A 20,078-nucleotide genomic window follows, 5' to 3' on the forward strand; every position below is an offset into this window, starting at 1 on the left:
ATCTTGGACCAATAATGCCCCTATGGACTTGGGGGTTGAAGTTAGGTACAATATTAGAGGGACCCCGGGCTGCGGGGCTATCATGGTTTGAGGCGAGGTTAAGGCCGCCTTGATTCTCTCAAAGGCCTTTTGGTGCTCTTGGTTCCACGCGAACTTGGCATCTCCTTTTAACAAAGAGCCGAAAGGCGCAGAGATCTCTGCCAGTGCTGGGATAAACCTCCGAATATAAGACACCTTCCCGAGGAACTTCTTTAACTCCTTCTGAGAATGCGGGGGAGGCATTGCTCTGATAGATTTGACCTTGTCTTCATCTGCCTCGATACCATGCCTATGTACAAGAAACCCGAGGAACTTCCCGGCCGTCACCCCGAAAGCACATCTGAGAGGATTCATCCTCATTTTGAATTTCTGGCACCTCTTGAATACCTTCTCAAGGTCTCGGAGATGGTCTTCTTCTTTCTTGGATTTCCCCACTAGATCATCAACATAATCTTCCACCTCATGATGGATCATGTCATGAAAGATTGCAGTCATAGCCCTTTGATAAGTTGCACCGGCATTCTTGAGCCCAAAAGGCATGACTGTATAGAAGAAGTTTCCGAGAGGTGTTCTAAAAGCAGTCTTTTCTGCGTCCTCTTCAGCCATCTTAATCTGATTGTATCCACTGAATCCATCCATGAATGAGAACATCTGGTGTCCCGAGGTAGTATCTACGAGGGTGTCGATGTGAGGAAGAGGGAATTCATCCTTCGGGCAAGATTTGTTCAAATCTCGAAAGTCTACACATACTCTGATTTGGCCATTCTTCTTCTTTACTGGCACGATGTTTGCTAACCACGTGGGGTACTGTATTGGCCGGATGAAACCAGCTTGTTGAAGTTTTTCAATCTCCTCCTTAATCTTCTCTTCGAGATCTGGATGATATTTTCGAGCAGCTTGCTTAATTGGCTTGGAGTTTGGGAACACATCAAGATAGTGGGAGACTAGGTCAGGATCTAGTCCGGGCATTTCCTTGTATGACCAAGCAAACACATCTGAGTATCGGCTTATCAACTTTAACAACTGTTTCTGCTTCTCTGGGCTAAGGCTCGAACTTACGAATACCGGCCTCGGTGCATCTTGTCCATCACTCAAATCTATTTCAATAAGTTGTTCGGGCTGGGGCTGAGGCTTCGGCCCATCTTGCATGCATTCTGGAGCCACTTCAGGCTTTATTACTATATCATTGTCAGGAGGCTTTTCTTTTGACTCGGAGTCGGTGACTGAAGAAACCGACTCCCCGCACCTTCATAAATAGTACACCATCTTGCCTCCTTCTCGAACTTTCATCACCTTCCGAGGAATAGGCGGACTTTCTGGTCTAGACATCGCCCGCTTACTTGATTCTACCATCGGCTCTTTGTCATCTTTGATATCCTCCCAACGAGGAATTTTGACCCCTCAAGGCTTAGAGGTGGCGGGAACTTCTTCGACAGCCAGTTCGGTGAAGTAGATGGCATCAGAATAATGAGCTTCATGGATCTCGAAAGGCCTTTCTGTAGCCTGAATTGTCACCGTCTTCTTTCCCCATTTAGCCTTAACACACTGATGATAACTTGATGGCACAGCCCCGTATCTATGCATCCAGGTCCTCCCTAGAATGATGTGATAATTTGCCTCAGAATCGATAATATGGAACTTGGTGGCCGAGCGAATTTCTCTGACGGCTAAATCAACTATTACGCATCCGATAGTAACTCTCTTTTCTCCACCGAAGCCAGTGATGACTATCGGCTGCTTCACAATGTGTTCTTCAGAGATTCTGGCCTTTTCTAGAGTAGCGCGAGTCATAATGTTGATAGAGGCTCCACTATCTAGAAAGGCCCTTTTAAACTCAACTCCGTTAATAAAAGCAGTCACATAAAGCGGGCGATTGTGAGAAAAAGGATACTTCTGATCAGCCTCGGAGAAAGTAATGGCACTAGATTGCTCTTTTGCCTTCATCGGGATAGACCCCTCAGTCGACATGCATTTCTCATGGTGTGCCTCGGCTATATTAATGATAGACTTGGTGATTTCCGTTCTTGCCTCCCTGGAAAGTCCAAGCTGGTCAAAGAACTGCTTGAACTTTACACAGTCTTGCAAGGTTTTGGCATAGTGATCCGAATATTTTTCCACTCTTGGAGGCTCGTAGTTAACCATTTCCTCGGTCTCCTCAAAATAAGATGCCACATAAACATGGTGTCCTCCTCTTCCGTAGTACTCTGCTCCTCCTTCTGGATCAAAGGGATCTTCGCCATGAGTCATAAATTTTCTGCCCTCTGGATCGAGAGCACTTCCATAGTAAACTTGCTCACCCTCTGGCTCGAGGATGTCGTCCAGATAACAGTCATCGTCATCGAGATTGGCGATAGTCTCGATCATTGGGCCTTCATAAGCTATCATAGCAACATTCTTGCCCTTGTCTCGGTGTTGAGGATATGGTTGTTCTCGGATGTCTTGAGTCCCTCGCTTTTTGAACCTCAATTCGTCTGCCTCGACTTTATCTCTGAAGATTTTCCTGAGAGTCCAACACTTCTCTGTCGGGTGTTTCAATGTACGATGGTAGACACAGAATTCAGGGCTCTCACGGTTCTTTTTTGATGGCATTTCTTCGACATAAGGCAATTTTAGCTCTCCGTCGGCCACCCATTCCTTAACTAGAGCTTTCACTTCCTCGATTCCACATGGATAAGAAACATTCCCCTTTTCACCATTATATTGCTTTCTCTTCTGGCCTCTATGACCTCCTCCTTGTGAATTTCGTGTATCTGGGGCAGAGGCAGCAACAACGATAGGTCCACGAGACGATTTGAAACTAGTCTTGTAACTGGCCTTAAATCCGGACTCCTGAGCCTGAGGAATGCTAATGTTCCGAGCTGCTTCTATTAATGCCGAGAAGGTGGGTAGCTTGTGATTAACTAGAAACATTTTGTACCTGCTCAATGCCCCTTCTAGACAAATTTGAACCAGATAACTCTCCTCAACTGCTTCATGACAATCCACGGCCTTGTCCTGAAACCTTTTGACGTAGTCAATGATGTCTTCACTTTCTTGTTGCTTCTCTTTACACAATGTAAGTGTGGTCACCTTCTCCGCCACTTGAAAGAACTTGGAGTGGAATTTGTTAACCATTTCCTCCCAACTTCGGACAGAGTTTGGGGCCAAATTAACATACCAACTATATGCTCGGTCGGTGAGGGACTTAGAGAATTCTCTCAGTCGGAGGACGTGGTTTGAACCATGAATACCTAGAGTCTCAATGAATCGCACAACATGTTCTCGGGCATTTCCTTGTTTGCCGTCGAACTTTATGAACTTCGGCACTGTATACCCCTCAGGGTATGGATAGCTCAGCATCTCAATGGGGTAAGGCGGCTTGACGTCTGGATCAGGCAAAGAGGGTAAGGTCCTCTTGCCCCGTTCGAGATCGAACATGGCCTGCACATCGGCGAGAGTGAGAAACTGTTGAGGGAGAGAGCTTGATGGTTGTATTCCCGGGACTTGGCTTATGTACCCGAAGACTGAGCTAGGGGCGTCTTGGCCATTCTGGTGCTGCGAATTCATCATTGGTGAGGACATTTGACGATACTGGCCATCAGCGCCTATAGACAAGCCAGTTGGTGATGGGATATTGAATTGAGGCCCATAGAGTCCACCGCACGGCGCCGCTATACCGGGTTGTCGGCACCAAAGGAGGCCCGCTTGGTGCTTGGGTAACATTTATTGATGGCGTAACAAGATTAGGTACGGGCAGAGCTCCCTTTTGCGCCATCATGCTCCTTATGTTTTCCTGGACACCAACAGTCGTCGGAGCGCCATTCATTACACCAGAAACTCCCCTAGTCACCATTGGATCTTGGCTCGGCACGCCATGGAGCCCGGGCATGGGCAAACTGTTGCCGCCTACTGTGGTTTGAGCATGTGTTACTGTGGCCGTGTTGCCATGAGCCATAGGCTGATTGGGGCCTACTTCTCCTTGGATTTGATTTTGCGCTCCGGCGGGAATAACTCCACCACCAGTTTGATTTCCGTTTGGCGCCGGTGCAAAGTTAGAACTCATCACCAACATGGTGCGAGTGAGATTCTGAAGAGTGGTAAGAATCTCTTGCTGAGTATTTTGAAGTCCTTGAATGGCTTCAAGTAAAAGTGGTTGATCTGGAGCCATGGTTCTGTCATCACCACCATTAGAGGATCCTTGTTGGTGAACTTCATCTTCTCCCGCCATCCTTGTTGGAGTTGTGTGGATTCCAGATCTCGTTGAGACCATTAACCAATCCGCCTCCCCAGCAGAGTCGCCAAAATGTAGGAGTGGGTTCAAGAAAGGAGTTGGAAAATTCGAAGATCTTCGAAGATCCTTGAAGAACAACTTCGAATTCTCTAGAATATGATGAGAGGCTTAGATTCTTCAATAATCTCAACTTAGGAACACAACAACAAAGGAGATAATGGAGATAAGAGATTGGGTGAAGAAGAAGGCAAAATGGCTAGAGAATAGAATAATGGCAAGGCTCTCCCATTGATCTCCCACTTTCACTCTCAAGGTTGATAATGGAGAAGGGAAATTAGTTCTTTCCCAAGAGTTCAAAAATCTCCAAAATCCATCCCTTGTAAAGCTATGGGTGGGTGCTATTTATAGGCACCTCATGATGTAAGATGGAGCCCATGTGCAAGGCACATGGGGGATATTCTCTCTAACCACCTTGTCCGAGGGGGTGACCTCTCCGAGGAGGTGACTTCTCCGAGGAGGTGACCTCTCCGAGGAGGTGACTTCTCTGAGGATGAGAAAACCCCGAAGAGGAGATCAATCCCTCGGCGAACCCTTCTTCTTAGCCACACCTAACCAATGATCCCCAATCATCCCAAAAGGGTCAGGGGTAGTCCCAGAGGACGTCCTGCCGCAAAATATTGCCGAGTCTCATGGACCCCCCGTGGTCGTGCCACCTCGACCCGGGTATAGGCTAGTTTAACCGAAGAGTGAATTTATCTCCACTCACCGTCCTCGGGATCGGGTCCTTTGTTCGGACTCCATTGCGCCCATGGTTCTGGTACGTAGATCCCGGAAAGCTCCGAGCCCGCAAGTGTTCTGGGACTCATTAACGGAGCGACTTCTAGATTGCGTTTGAATCCGTTCGAAGCCAAGTGCTTCGGACCTCTAGGTTCGTGGATCCGAACCCTTTCGAGTCCGAGTGCCTCGGATCTCTAGGCTTGCTCAATACCTTTTCGAGTCCAGGCCCGAGTAAGTCTCTAAGTTCGTGGATCCGAACCCTTTCGAGGCTTAGAGCGATTCAGCCCGTTTGATGGCAATAAATCTGGGCCCACCGATTCTTGGACTTGCAATAAATTCGGGCCCACCAATCTTGGGCTATTGGGCCTAAATAATTTAGTGGGCTCAAATTAGCTCCTCTTACATGTGTGTAGCATTTTGTCAATGCCTCAGAAGCACTGAATACCTTCTCCAAAAGGTATAACTTGACCATTGACTTTGGCCTTTTTTGGGAAGATAATAAAAAGTCACTTTTTGGCTTCTAACCTATTTTAAATCACATCACCTCTCTATTTTTTACACGTTTTTCAAAAAAAATCTAAAAAAAGCCAAAAAAACTAACTTTTAACCAATTTTCCAAAATAAACCAAAATATCACACTTTTTGCTAGATAACAAAAATTTTAAATATTTTCATAATATTATGTGAAATTATCTATATAGTGCATAAAAAGAACACTAAGTGAGCCATCTTATCTCTTAAACTGCTTAACAAAAATAAGTTGACATGTCTTACCGATAAAAGTTTTTGCTATTTAATTGGTTTTAAACACCACGTAAGTAATTTAATATAATAGTACTTAGAGACTGCTGAATAATTACCGTTAGTATTAGTGATGAGTTCATCACTTACACATATTTCAAGACCAATAGAATGTCATTTTGTAATTGTTATAGGATAAGATTATATAAAAACAAAGGTTGGACTTCTCTTATATTCACATCTCAATATGAGAAAACTTGAGGCATCTGTAAGATCCATTACAAGTCTCGTTTCGATAATATGCCACTAATAATTTTGTAAGGTCTTCAATGTTTATCATCCATGAAAAAAATTAGGTTAATCCAACAATCATAACATTTTCATTTTATTATATTTGTTTATAAAATTAAAAAAAAATGAACGACGGTTATTTTTTGAAAATAGACCATTTAAATTTTTAGAGACAAACTCTATAAAATGAAAAAGTTATGGTTTTTGGATCAAACTAATGTTTTTCATAGATGATATACATCGAGAATCTTACAAAATAAATTGTTTAAATCATTGAAATGAGACTTATGGTGAGCCCCACAAATCCCTTAAATTTTCTTATGTTGAGATGTGAATATGAGAGAAGCACAATCCAAAACAAAAAGTCTAGGAATATAGAACGAACACAACTCTTTCATTTGAGATAAGTTCTACTTTTTGTGGGTTCCACACATCTATATGAGATAATTGTATTCACCTCTGTGACAAGTTTATGTGCTCCTAGAATAACCGTCGGAAAAGCACAACTTTTGATTAATGAATCTCAATCCAACAAGTGTGCTGATTCCATCCAAAAATACGGACCTAACTACTTTAAACTAATTATAAATTCTGTTTTGTTTATAAATATTATAAAGAGTGTGAACAAAATCAAACTCAAGATTACATGACACTAGATCATTAAATAAATTTTCCTCAAAATGGAGTTACCATATTTAGGGTTCGTTTAGGAATTAGCTATTTTAGTTATTTTTTGACTTTTTACCAAAAAATACACAGAAAAATATAGAGAGTAATGTGACAACTTGTACTATCTTTTTTACTATTTTAGCCCATTAACAAACAAGGCCTTAAACCCAATAAAAAGACTCATAACCCACAAGAGGCTTTGAGAAGGGTGGCTTCATTTTTGGTCTTTCGTTTTTTTGGAAAGCTCTATTCTTTGAGAAAGGGGGCTTCACTTGAAGTTTTTTTGAGGTAGTTCAACTTTTCATTTTTATTCAAACAAAATTGCAAAATACGAAGAAGGAGTATTTTTAACTTTTTTCTTCTTTTTTTTTCAGAACTAATTGGTTGGTAGTCTCTAAACAACGATAAAAGTTTAAAAGAGGTCATTATTATCAATACTTATATTCTCATCCTAATTGTAATATTATTGTCTCGTACTTTTGATTCTTGTTTTATTTTTTTAAAATGTTCATCAATTATAAAAATTTATGCTTGTTAACACGAAACTTATAGTCACACGTCATAGGAGCGTAAATTCAAAAAATACAAAATAGGTAATTGTTTTTATATAATAAAAAAAACCAACATTAAGTAAATTACTCTTTTTGTTGTTGCTAAATTAAAAATTTTATTTGTCATTTTGATTTATTGTCTTTGCTTTTTCTTCTACTCTTTTTCCATATAAAAAAAAAAGGAAAAAAAAAAGTTTGTAATGAAACGGCTCGATTTCTTCATGAAACGCTCGATAATACAAACTTCTCGTTGCAATTTGCAATCAGATTTTAGGGCTAGAGCTTCATTTTAATTCATTTGAGATGTCAAATCTCGATTCGAAACTATACCTCAAGTTTTTCAAACTCCTTATAAATCGAAACCCTAATTTTTATTCTTTGTTGTGGATCACAAATTGAAACCCCAAATTTTCACTCGTAGAAAGAGAAACAATTGAATCTGACGGTTCAATATTGATCGTTGGGTTCCAAGAAGTCTCTGCAAATTTGAATTCGTAAACGACAGAGTTTTGATGCTAATAATCTAATGATTAAGCGGTGAAGAAGACCAAGAGTGATTTGGGGATAAAATTGGGAACTGTTTTTTTTTTATTATTATTATTTAAACTCCATTTTTTTACTACTTCCAAGTTCCAAGCCCACATTGGCAGGGGTAATTTTGAATATTGTTATTTATCTTAAATTTTTGTCCTGAAAATGAGGTATATAATATAGATTTAAAACTGGTGAAATATGAGTCATACCAAGAAGATTGTGAATACTTTTTTCTAAATATATATTTTTTAAGTATTTAATATTAATACATGATTTTTTTCCTCATATATCACACATATCGTAAATCTCTTTTCAAAGAAATCTATGTATATGTGAGTATAAAGAAAACCTAAGAGTTGTGGTGTATTTATCAACGGGAGGTGTTAGGGGGTTAGGGGTGCAGTATTTTTAGGAGTGAGAATAGATAGAACTAATTTTTGTTTTATTTTTTTGACAATCAAGCCTAGAGGATGAGGAAGTTACCTACTATCGAATTTAGGCATTATACCTTGAGAGGGTAATTTATGCATAAATTGGGCCGAGCTAAGTAAATCCGTTGGAATGGACCGAGATAGATATAGTCTTGGGTCGAGTCACGGACCGAGGTAATTATCTCAGTAGCCTTGGTCCTTGGTTGCACTGGTTCGGTCAAAGGTGGGCTATCAGTGGCCTGGTCTAGCGGTCATAGACCGAGGTATCTGTGGGAATCAGACCGAGCTAAAAGATAGCTTGGCAGGAGGTCATTCCAAAGACTAGGTTGACTAAATTGACTTAATTAGCACCGAGCTGTGTAAGCACGGTTATGTCTTGTGCTAGCCAGAGTAAGAGTTGCAACTATCTCACTTAGACAAGCAGTGAGTATGAAGTTATCATAATATGCATTATCCTTGGGAATGTAATTCCTAGGAGGACTCTGCTAAGGAGACTAAAGTCCTACTAGGATTGTGCAAACCATCTCACTTGGTTGGTAGTGAGTAGGGTGTGTGATTCCTAGGAGGACTCTTATAAGGAGAGTTGGAATCCTACTAGGATTGTGCCAGACAGAGTCTATAAAAGCTCATAGCAGGACCTATGTACAAGTATCCCAATTCTTACTCTAGAATACACAGAGCTTATTGTCTATTGTCTAGTTGCTGACTTAAGCATCGGAGGGGTTTCCGGCACACACCCGCTGGTTAGGTCACGTTTGTGTTTTCAGGTGGCAAAGCAACGTTATTTGGAGGAGTGCAAACTTGATCGAAAGGATTATATGAGAAAATTATTTCGTGCTCGTACAATTAGCGCCATCTGTGGGAATTGCAATCACAAAAGAACGAACCTCTTGATTAAGTTCTTTTTCAACTGATTTCAATAGCGTACAATGAAGACTTACCACACTCTGCCATTGATAGGCAAACCCCGGAGGAGGGCGGAAGGCGCGAAGGCTTACCTTTTATCCCGCCCATGGTAGAGTTAGATCCCCAGCGACAAAACCCGAGGAGGGATACCCGTGAAAGACGGAGCTCCAGTCCTCGTCGCTTCCAAAGCCCTGAAAGGCAGAGACAAAGGTTGGATCCTCAAGTTCTACAAGATCGGGTAAGGGAGCAAGACGAATTGATACAAAGGATGGCGGCAGACATAGAGACTATGAAACGCCAGATAAAGGGCAAAGGGGCAGCGAAAGAAGAGGTGGGCAAGAGCAGGGAGCACCCTCTCCACTTAGAAGATCGTGACAGACAAGTCATACCATCACAAGCTAAAAGTAGAAGTCTCAGGTCAGGCGATACGTAATCGAGGACTTCTAGGACTCGTTACTCAAAGTCTGAGAGAATGAGGACTGAAAGGTCTTACACAGAAGAAAGCAGCTATCGGCCCACACATTTACACCAAACGACATCTAGGCACACGAAGTTGCCTAGGTTGGCGGACTTACAGATAGTGCTTGAAGAAAGGGCTCGAAGGAGAGAAGACACTCAGGCTCGCGACCCCTACAGAGTCTCCACATTATAACGGTTGGCTCCTAGAACACATGGGAGTGTCGAGGTTGGAATGCTAGAGCCGCGTCTTGCCTATGAACTGGTAGATAAAGCGTTAGCAAGGTTGCAGAGCTCGCCGTTCATTTCGGTGATAGAGAACGCACCATTACCCTCCGGTTTCCACCACCCTAAATTCACTATTTATGAGGAAAAGTTGGACCCTTACATGCACTTGAGCCACTTCCGCCAGGTTATGGCGGTGTATCGGCGAAACGAGACTCTAATGTGTATCATATTTCTTTCCAGCCTTGGTGACCTGGGTCTAACATGGTTTGAAAGGTTGCCAGAAGGTAGCATAGCTTCATGGGCGCAACTAACGGAGACATTTGTGACCAGATTCAGAACAAACACCAAGACGCCAGTAGAGATTGACCAGCTTCTCTCCATAGAAATGGGCGAGAAAGAAACATTAAGGTCCTACAATAACCGGTATTGGGAGACTTTTAATCAAATTAGAGATTTCCCCACAAACTTAGCTATCGCACAGTACAAACGAGGTTTGCTGGCTGACAATAAATTAAGGGATTCAATAACAATGACGCCGCATCTTACTATGGAAGCCCTGATGGAGAGAGTGCACCAACACATCTTGGTCGAGGAAGATGGGATGCGTATTAAGACAGAGTCCAATACAAACAACAATTTCGGACAAAACACCTTTGGCAAAAGTTAACACGATCGACAAGAAGGATCGACCACGCAAAAATCTTTGCTCAACTGGGGGCAAAGTGGGTTGGCAGGTTTGACTAACTCTTTCTAGATTCCTTGCACAACTGGGGGGCAAAGGCATTTGGCAGGTTTGACCAACAAAACTTTCTAGATTCCTTGCACAACTAGGGGGCAAAGGCGGTTGGCAAGTTTGACCAACGAAACTTTCTAGATTCCTTGCACAACTGGAGGGCAAAGACGGTTGACAGGTTTGACTAACAAATTTTTTTAGACTCCTTGCACAACTGGAGGGCAAAGGCGTTTGGCAAGTTTGACCAACAAAACTTTTTTGAACTCTTTGACCGGGATGGCAGTTACCTCGGCCAAAGCAGGTTGGCAGGTTTGACCAACAAAATTTTTACACTCTTTGGCCGGGATGACAGTTACCTTGGCCAAAGCAGATTGGCAGGTTTGACCAACATGTTTTTCAAATTCTTCAGCCAAGATGCGTATCTCGGCCAAAGAAGGTCGGCAGGATCAGGTAAGGCCAAGCTAATTAGTTTGGCTAGACATGCAGTAGGAATGATGCAAAACATTGAAAAAGAAACACAGTAACTGTGCCAAGAGATCAAAAAATTTTATTAATTGGAAGATGATTACAAAAGGTGGGACATATATCCTGGTTACAAAGAAAGAACGACTCGTCATACGATTACAAACTCAACGGGTATATACGTTGAAGACAAAAAGGCGAGACTATTCAAATTTTTGGCATGACAGCTGTAACAGTAGAACGGGGCTAATAAGGGCACGCCACACACTAGATTAGTAGAAGGACGTGCTGAGCAACTGATAAGACTTATTGAATCCGAACAAGTTTTCTAGCATGGCAGAGTCGGACGTTCTTAGCTCAGCTGGAGGAAAATAATCCCAATCATGCTACGCAGATAGAATTAAAGGGCAATTGAGAGGGTAATTTATGCATAAATTGGGTCGAGCTAAGTAAATCCGTTGGAATGGGCCAAGATAGATATAGTCTCAGGCCGAGCCACGGACCGAGGTAATTAACTCGGTAGCCTTTGTCCTTGGTCGCATTGGTTCAGTCAAAGGTGGGCTATCAGTAGCCTGGTCTAGCGGTCATAGACCGAGGTATCTCTGGGAATTGGACCGAGCTAAAAGATAGCTTGGCAGGAGGTCATTCCAAAGATTAGGTTGACTAAATTGACTTATTTAGCATCGAGCTGTGCAAGCACGGTTATGTCTTGTGCTAGCCAGAGTAAGAGTTATAACTATCACACTTAGACAAGCAGTGAGTATGGAGTTATCAGAATATGCATTATCCTTGGGAATGTAATTCCTAGGAGGACTCTGCTAAGGAGACTAAAGTCCTACTAGGATTGTGCAAACCATCTCACTTGGTTGGTAGTGAGTAAGGTGTGTGATTCCTAGGAGGACTCTTATAAGGAGAGTTAGAATCTTATTAGGATTGTGCCAGGTAGAGTCTATAAAAGCTCATAGCAGAACCTATGTACAAGTATCCCAATTCTTACTCTAGAATACACAGAGCTTATTGTCTATTGTCTAGTTGCTGATTTAGGCATTAGAGGGGTTTTTGGCACACGCCCACCGGTTAGCTCACGTTTGTATTTTTAGGTGGCAAAGCAACGTTGTTTGGAGGAGTGCAAACTTGATCAACAGGATTATACGAGAAGATTATTTCGTGCTCGTACATACTTGATAAGAGAACACCTCATCTACTGAGTCAACCCTTTGTGCATTTGGAGTAAAAAATAGAACAAATTTAGTTGAAAGAAAGGAAGAGTTTTATGAGGTTTTGGATTCATTTGGGTGGACTTTGAGTTGAAATTGTGTTTTTAATGAGGAAAGATAGTTGGAACTTGGAATTGAGGTTTGGTATTATTTGGAGTTATAATTTATAGTAGAAAGGGTTATGAAACTATTGAGAACATCATTAGGAATAGAGGTTTACATTGTCACATTGTTGATGTCACTCTTTGGCTTTGTTTGTTTACCAGATATGGGTGTGAGACTGGATATAATATGAGATGAATCCCATATAAATTTTTGTCTCCCTATATCCCATAATTGGTTGATCCGAATATAGAGAATCCGAATAGTATATGATGCAAAAAAGGGATATGCAATACCGCCCTCTATGGTATTGTATATCCCACACTGTCGAATATAGCTCATCTTTCATCCAAAAGTCAAAAATAATCACTCTCTTCTTATCCCATCTTATATCTTATCTTGTTTGGGAATATGCTATTTTAATAACTTTTTTACTTTTTGGCTAAAATATGAGGTAAAAAAACTAGTATGTTTGGAATGACTTTTTTATTTTTTACAAAAAGATATGCAAAAATAGAAAGAAAATGGAATATTTGATTTTTTGGTATAAGCTATAGACTTTTTGATTTTTTTAATAACTTTTTGGCTTTTAAGCTAAAACACTCGCATGCCAAACAAGGCCTTAACCAAACATAATATAAGTAATCCCACAGTATATATAATCTATGTCATATCTTACAACATATTATATTCCATTTTTATCCTTAGGTATTACATATCCTCATAAAACCCTTATATTCAATCCGAACAATCAAACGGGGCCTTTTGGTAGATAATTTGAGTAATTTACTAGGTTTTGAATGTGTTTGGGAAATTTGGGTATGAGAATGCCAATTAAGAAGATTTTCTTGATTATAATTTAACAACTAATCAATTGAATTTTGGATCAAGTGTTAGAGTTCGTCATTATCAATTGCGGCCTTTGAATCAAGTACTAGATGATGACTGGAGGAAGAAAATGTTGGATAGGATATGATTTTAACTTAATAGGTGACTGTTATATATAAAAAAAAAATGTATAAAAATATATAAATATAACTGAAGATTGTTTTGGCAACATACTATTTTAGTAAAAAAAAAAAAAATTAAAAAATATACTATAAAGATTAATTATTTTTCTATTTTTTACACATTTTTTTAATAAAAAAATTCAATATATATAATAAAAAAGAAGAAGAAGTAACTTTCCAAAACAACTATGAGAATAGCTATAAAAAAAATGCATTGAAATTTTAATTATTTTAACATTATATTTTCCATAATGACAACTCATAATATTGTTGTTAGTGTAGCTTGACTTTTCGTGCCCCCTTTCGGAAGACGAATAAGCCCTACAGTATCAGACTCTCACGATTCTGAATTTGATCTCATAAATGTAATGTGAAATAGATAAACATCAAAGAGTCCAAATCCGGCAAATCTTTTGAAAAATTGATTTTGAATCAAATTGCCAAAAATGGACTGCTTTGCCAGATACAGAGTCGCCACCTACATATTTTGAAAAATTTAGGAAACTCATGACTCGTGCCAAAGGCCACGTGTTCGTCATCGCCAAGATTTTCTCGGCTCGAGAACTTAGGTACGAGAGGGGAAGGTCATGAATTGAGCACCCCCGCTTGCCCGATTAAAAGATCAGCATCTACTAATCATGATGTGAATCTTATTTACCTTATATGCTCTTGCTTCGATTATTAGCCTAGCATTACTATGTGATGCACACACACACAAGTATAGACTAGCTTGCAAAACTTGGAACATTAGTTTTCATGTTTGTTTTTGAAAATTGTTTGCGAATGTGCCACTTGAAAAAGTGGGCCCAAATGTAGATCAATTAAACTATCCCAATTCAAGCGACTAGCCTTCATCCATAAGCATTCAAACAGTTTATCACTTAAGCATTTAGCCTCATGGTAATCATGCTTGTCATGGCAATAACCACACACATGTAATATGCTAAAGCAATGAATGCTCACTTAGTACTCCAAGCCAAAAAGATGAAAGAGTTAAGAAAAATGCATGATCATAACTATGCAATGTGACTAATGCAACGCATGCGATATGCAATTACTAAGCTCGGCTACTAATATGGCATATGAATCAATTCAAAGCATGCGATCTAAGCACGTATTTAAAGAAGCGTTAAACTAACAATGCAAGGTAGCATGATGAACTGAGCTCAATGTATGCAAGACAAGTGGATGCAAACATGAAGTATGCTAAAAAAAACATGATTCCCTAAACTAACCATCATAAGCAGGTAAATAAAAGAGAGAAAGACGTGGGGTTAGAAGACATAGACATTATTACAAGTTTGCGCCCTCACACAGGAGGGTCCGAATAAACTAACTAGCTAAGCTTATTAGTACGAATTAACTAACTATTACAAAACGAATTAAACTATGCTAGCTTAATTATTACAGCAACAAAGTAAATAACTAGTCTAGAAATAATTTAGAACACAAAACTAGCTAAATATTTACAAGACAAAATTAACTAGCTACAACTAATTGATTACAAGAAATAACTAAGCTAAGAAAGTAGATTAAACAGCCCCAGGAAGCGAGGAGTGCTCATGCATGCGCGCGGATTTTCACCCGAAAAAGCCACTGTTCTGTTGCCAGATGCCTCTGTTGCATAGTAGAACACTTACACTGTTTTTCACTTCAAAACCAACTTTATTTTGTTTCAAAAGGGCACTGCTCAAATTGATAAAAGTGCCCGACAGGCCAGAAGTGGTGGCCTGCTGACCACAAATAATGGTCTGTCGTCTAGAAATAGTGGCCTACTGGCCACAAAATCCTAGTTCCTCCTACTGCAATAGAGAGCAAACAGAGCACAACCAAGGTATTTTTAAGGAATATTTGCATAACTTACCCCTCATTATCATCAATCAGCTCAAAGGAGTGCTAAATTTGATTCACAAACCATCAATGGATACAATTTCATTGCATGATGGCCTATGAACCAAAGGGTACAATTTCAATAAATGCAACAAATAAAAACTCTCAAACCCCTCCCTATCATGAATTAATCAAGGGAAGTGGTTAATATTGACTCTTAAATCATTTACATCACTAACAAGTATGAAATGATTCAAGACTCAAGGGTTCAATTAACGTCCGATTGAACCCTAACCAAGTTATTATCTTGCATCATTTTTAGTCCTCATTTTATTACTCCATTTTAATTACCAACCATTCCTTAGTAAATTAAATCCAAAGATGAGCTTTAAGCCCTCTAATTGAAAGAAGCATCAAACCAAGAGTTGTTTTAGGCATGAGAGAAGTGTCATGCCGTTGGTAATGAACCCCCAAAGGGATTAAACCATTAAGCACAAGACCTTAATCTCATGCTTTGAACAAACAACTAATTTGAACTAACTTTCAAAGCAAAGCAAAGCAAAGCAAAAGCCAAGAAATGAGGGAGGTTGCAGAAGTGATTAGGGGTGAAAACAAGTATGGAAAGCCATAAATAAATGCTATCAACTCAAATAGGTTGGTAGCTAAAGCCTAGACCACCAAGCCTATGGGGACAATTACACTACAAGCATGCAACACAAGGCTCAAATGCAATGAACCACTAAAAACAGTCCTAAAACGATGCTAAATCAGTCCTAAAATATGCTGGAATTAAGACAAACAAAAGTTAGAACAATAAACTAAAACATAGAGCTATGTAAGCTAGTAAAGAAAGCATAAGGAGGGGAGACTATCCCCTCCATTTTTGAGACTTCAAAACAACATTTTAGCCACTAAAAAAACTTTGAAAATCAGTGTCTAAAAGCTCAAAAAAAAGTAGTGTAAATGTGGGAAACACAAGGGTAAAGGCTAGAGAAGCAAGGTGGAAATAAATGTGAACCACCCCTCTACCCTTTAAGGCCTTAAACCATAAATTTCAGTCCAAAATTACAGAGTTTATACAGTCCAACAATAGTAGAAAAAGAAGCAAACAAAGCAAGGAAACAAGCCAAGCCTTGTACTTCTTGAAGAGAAGAACACTTCTAAGCAACAATTGAACACATACACACCCTCAAGAGCTCAAAGTAGGCTCAAAAGTACCTCAACTCAAAGATGGCAAGGTTTGTTTTAGAGTGTATAGGCAAAGGCTCAAGAAATTTGCAAGAGAGAGAGAATTGTAGAGAGAGAAAATATTTTGCTCCAAAATTTTCCAACCTTGAAAGCAAGAGGGGAGGTCCTCTATATATAAACAAACATCAAACTCCCTCAGAAATATCAATACATACATGTGTAAGCAAATGCATGCATCTATGACAATAGCTGGCACAGCTAGCAAAAATATCTGCCAAAACACACTTGTGGACGGCAGGCCACTAATTCTGGCCGGCTGGCCACACAAGTGGCCGGCTGCCAAGATCAGTGGCCAGCAGCCAACAGTGGTGGCCGGCAGGTCCCAAGGTTTTCAGGCTTGTAGAACTATAGTTGTGGTCCAAAACAAGGCAAGAGGTATATAGGGTTTGAAGGCTCAAAGCTATGGCATTCTACTGAGGACTTCGAACACTTGACAAACATATACGCATTCATCATTGGGTGTGCAAGTGGTGATGTCCAAGTCGTAAGGGCGGTAAAAAATGGGATGTCTACAGTTAGGATGTGACGTTTTCAAAATTTATTCTTCATGTTGACAAGCCATGATTTTATCAAGAAAAATGCTTCAGAGCTCGAAATTCTTGAGGCTTGAGTGGCCCGAATTCAAAACGACGTCGTTTTGATTTTTTTTCTCTCTATTTTATCTGTCAAACAGAGGGAGTGAGGAAGAGAGAAAATGGAGGGGGAGCCGATCTTCTCACGTCGTCGCTGTCGCCTCTTCCTCGTCCGTCACTATTACGACCACCAGTGTCGCCGCTACACCACCTCCGTCGTCGCCCTTTCTCTTCTCTTCTTCTCTTTTTCTATATATATGTGTGTGTGTGTTTCATATTGATTTTCCAGATCTGTATGTGTGTGTTTGTGTGTGTTTCATGGATTTGGCTTTTGATTTTTCAAATCTGTGTATGTGTGTGTGTGTGTGTGTTTCATGGATTTGTGGGTTTGATTTGTATTGGTTTTGATTTTTGGGTTTGAATCTCTTTGTTTTATCTCTTTCCTCTCCTCTCCTCTCCTCTCCTCTTCTTCTTTCTTCTTCGTTCTTTTTCTGCCAGTCATGGAAAGGAAGAAGAAAAGAAAAAAAGAAAAAAAAGAAAAAGAAAAAAAAGCCAAAACAACGTCGTTTTGGGATTTTGGGTCACTCGAGCCACTAATTTTTTGAGCTACCTAGCGGGACTGTTTTATCAAAGAGGACGACTATTAATACTTTGTCAATTATTTTGAACTATTGATTTTTTATTTTTTTATTATAATAATAATTTTATATGAAATTATTAAAAAGAATGTTAATAATTTTGGAACATCCCACCTTATAATTAAATCCATACACCCACTATATCATGAGTTAAGATTTATAAAAGCACCCACCTCCATTGCCACCCATCTATCTTTCTCAAATCTCACATTCAAAACCTTGAAAATCCTTTGGCGGAAATATTCCGGCGATAACGGTAGCAACCATTTGATTACCTATACTTCTCCGGCAATGACAATGAGTGGAAGCTTTTTGGGCAACCACAACTCCATGAGACAAGAGGAGCATAATAATAAAAGCTCAGAAGAGGTTCATAACTTTGATGGTGTTTTTAACTTAAAGGAGATTGGCCTTATAAGAGTAAGTTTCTTGAAAAAATGGCAAAAATAATTAAAACTATTCGTCATTTTTTCGGGGCTAAACTCTCGAATATATGACCGAAATTCGGAAACACAGGCCTGAACATTGTTTATTTGTTCGGGAACAGGTAATCGAACTTTTATTTTCTTAGGTCATGAACATGTATATAGAGATGAAATAGTAATCACGTTCACGGATTTTGTTAGGGTTTTGGGGGTGTGGGGGTGTGCATTCGATTGAATGGATGAAATGCTTTCATAAGGATAATTTTTGTATTATTTGAGGGGAGAAAATAAATTCTAAGGGTTTTAGAATTATAAGTGAGAGTTAAAAAAATGAGGGGTTCAAAATAATTGATGAGATACTAATAGCAGCACTCTTATTAAGACCAAATACATTGTATATCTAGATTGAAGGGGAAATGTTGTGCACCATTTTAGTAGGGCATGTCATATGCACTTTACTATAAAATGTGTAATTTTAATTTTATCAGAAAATTTTGTAATATTAATTATAACATACGTAATCGCGTCACAAATTGATGTAATAAAAAAATGTCATAACAAAACTATAAACTTTTGCAACATCAACTACAAAATTTTGAATATTTTGTTACGTCAATTTGTTGAGAGGTTATGCATTTTGTGATTGATATTACAAATTCTTGTAATAAAGTTAGAGCATTGCTATTCAAGACTAAAAAATAGACCTAATTTTCAAACCCAGTGATATGGCAATCAATTAGAATATTAAAAACAACACTTTCTCTCATATCTTCTCAATCATCAACCAATCATATCACTTACACATTATTGGATTTAGAAAATGGGTCTAGAATGTGGGCTTGTATATAATTTTTTTTTATAAAGGTATACATTTTTATGGTAAGGTGCATATAATATACACTAAAAGGGTGTACACTATAAGGTTTTCCATAGATTAAAGGGAAACGTATCAATAAATTTGACAAATTTTCTTACTAATTGATGTGATATCAATTTTTTATTTATTTATAAAAAAGGTTATAATTTTAAAATAAGACTATTGTAATAAAAAATAAAAAAAGAAGATATTTTAGAAACTTAAACTGAACCAACTTTAATAATGTAATAGGTGTGGCATTAATAAGTATTGGATTAGTGTAAATAGAGAGAGGTTTATCTTTAGTTCATATTGGATTAAAGGGTGTTGTTGGGCCTCCGTGTGTCCACCGTGAAATCCACATCAATGATCTGAAGAGTTCAATCTGTAAGGCTCATTAAGTACTTTATCCCTGCAAAAATTGTGTTGATCGGATATTAATAGTCATTTGATCATATCACATTTGTGTCAACAAATATTGTTTTTTTAAAACCAAATGTGATCTGATCAAGTGACTATTGATATCCGATCAACGTGATTTTTTGGAATGATGAAGTACTCAACAAGCCCTACACATTTGAACAGTTCGAATTATCGATGTGGGCTCTGTAGTAGGTCTACAGAAGCCTAATAACACCCTCCAATTGATTTTTCCAATTAAAAAGAAATCTCTTCCCAAAAAAAATTACAAAATTTATTAATTTGTATAACATTACTCATTGAAATATAGGTAAACCAACCCCTTCCTTTAAAATGAAGAAATTATTCAGTGGGCCATGTAACTTTACTCCAACCTTATCACCCCTTTTGGTGGTGGGGTTCATCAGTGGACCTCTTAAGTACACCTTATATATTTTCCTCTACACCCAATTTATGTATGGAAGCTCTTAGGCTTTGTTTGATTTAGTTTTTTAACTGAGTTTTAAATTATATTTTAAAAGATAAGTTGTTGAAATGAGTTTTGAAAGTTAAAAATTTATGTAGTTATGAGTTTTAAAAATAGTTTTTGGATAATTTGTAATTTTTTTTATTTTTTTAGTTGAATAGATGAGTGTGAGAGAAAATTTGATTGATTGATGTGTAAAATATAAGAGAATGAGAGATGAGAAAGGGAAGAGGAGAGAGGAAAAGTGATTGATTTATTTATGAATA

Source organism: Camellia sinensis, chromosome 14 (assembly GCF_055761805.1).
Source record: "Camellia sinensis isolate YWXY chromosome 14, ASM5576180v1, whole genome shotgun sequence".
Taxonomy (NCBI): Eukaryota; Viridiplantae; Streptophyta; class Magnoliopsida; order Ericales; family Theaceae; genus Camellia; species Camellia sinensis.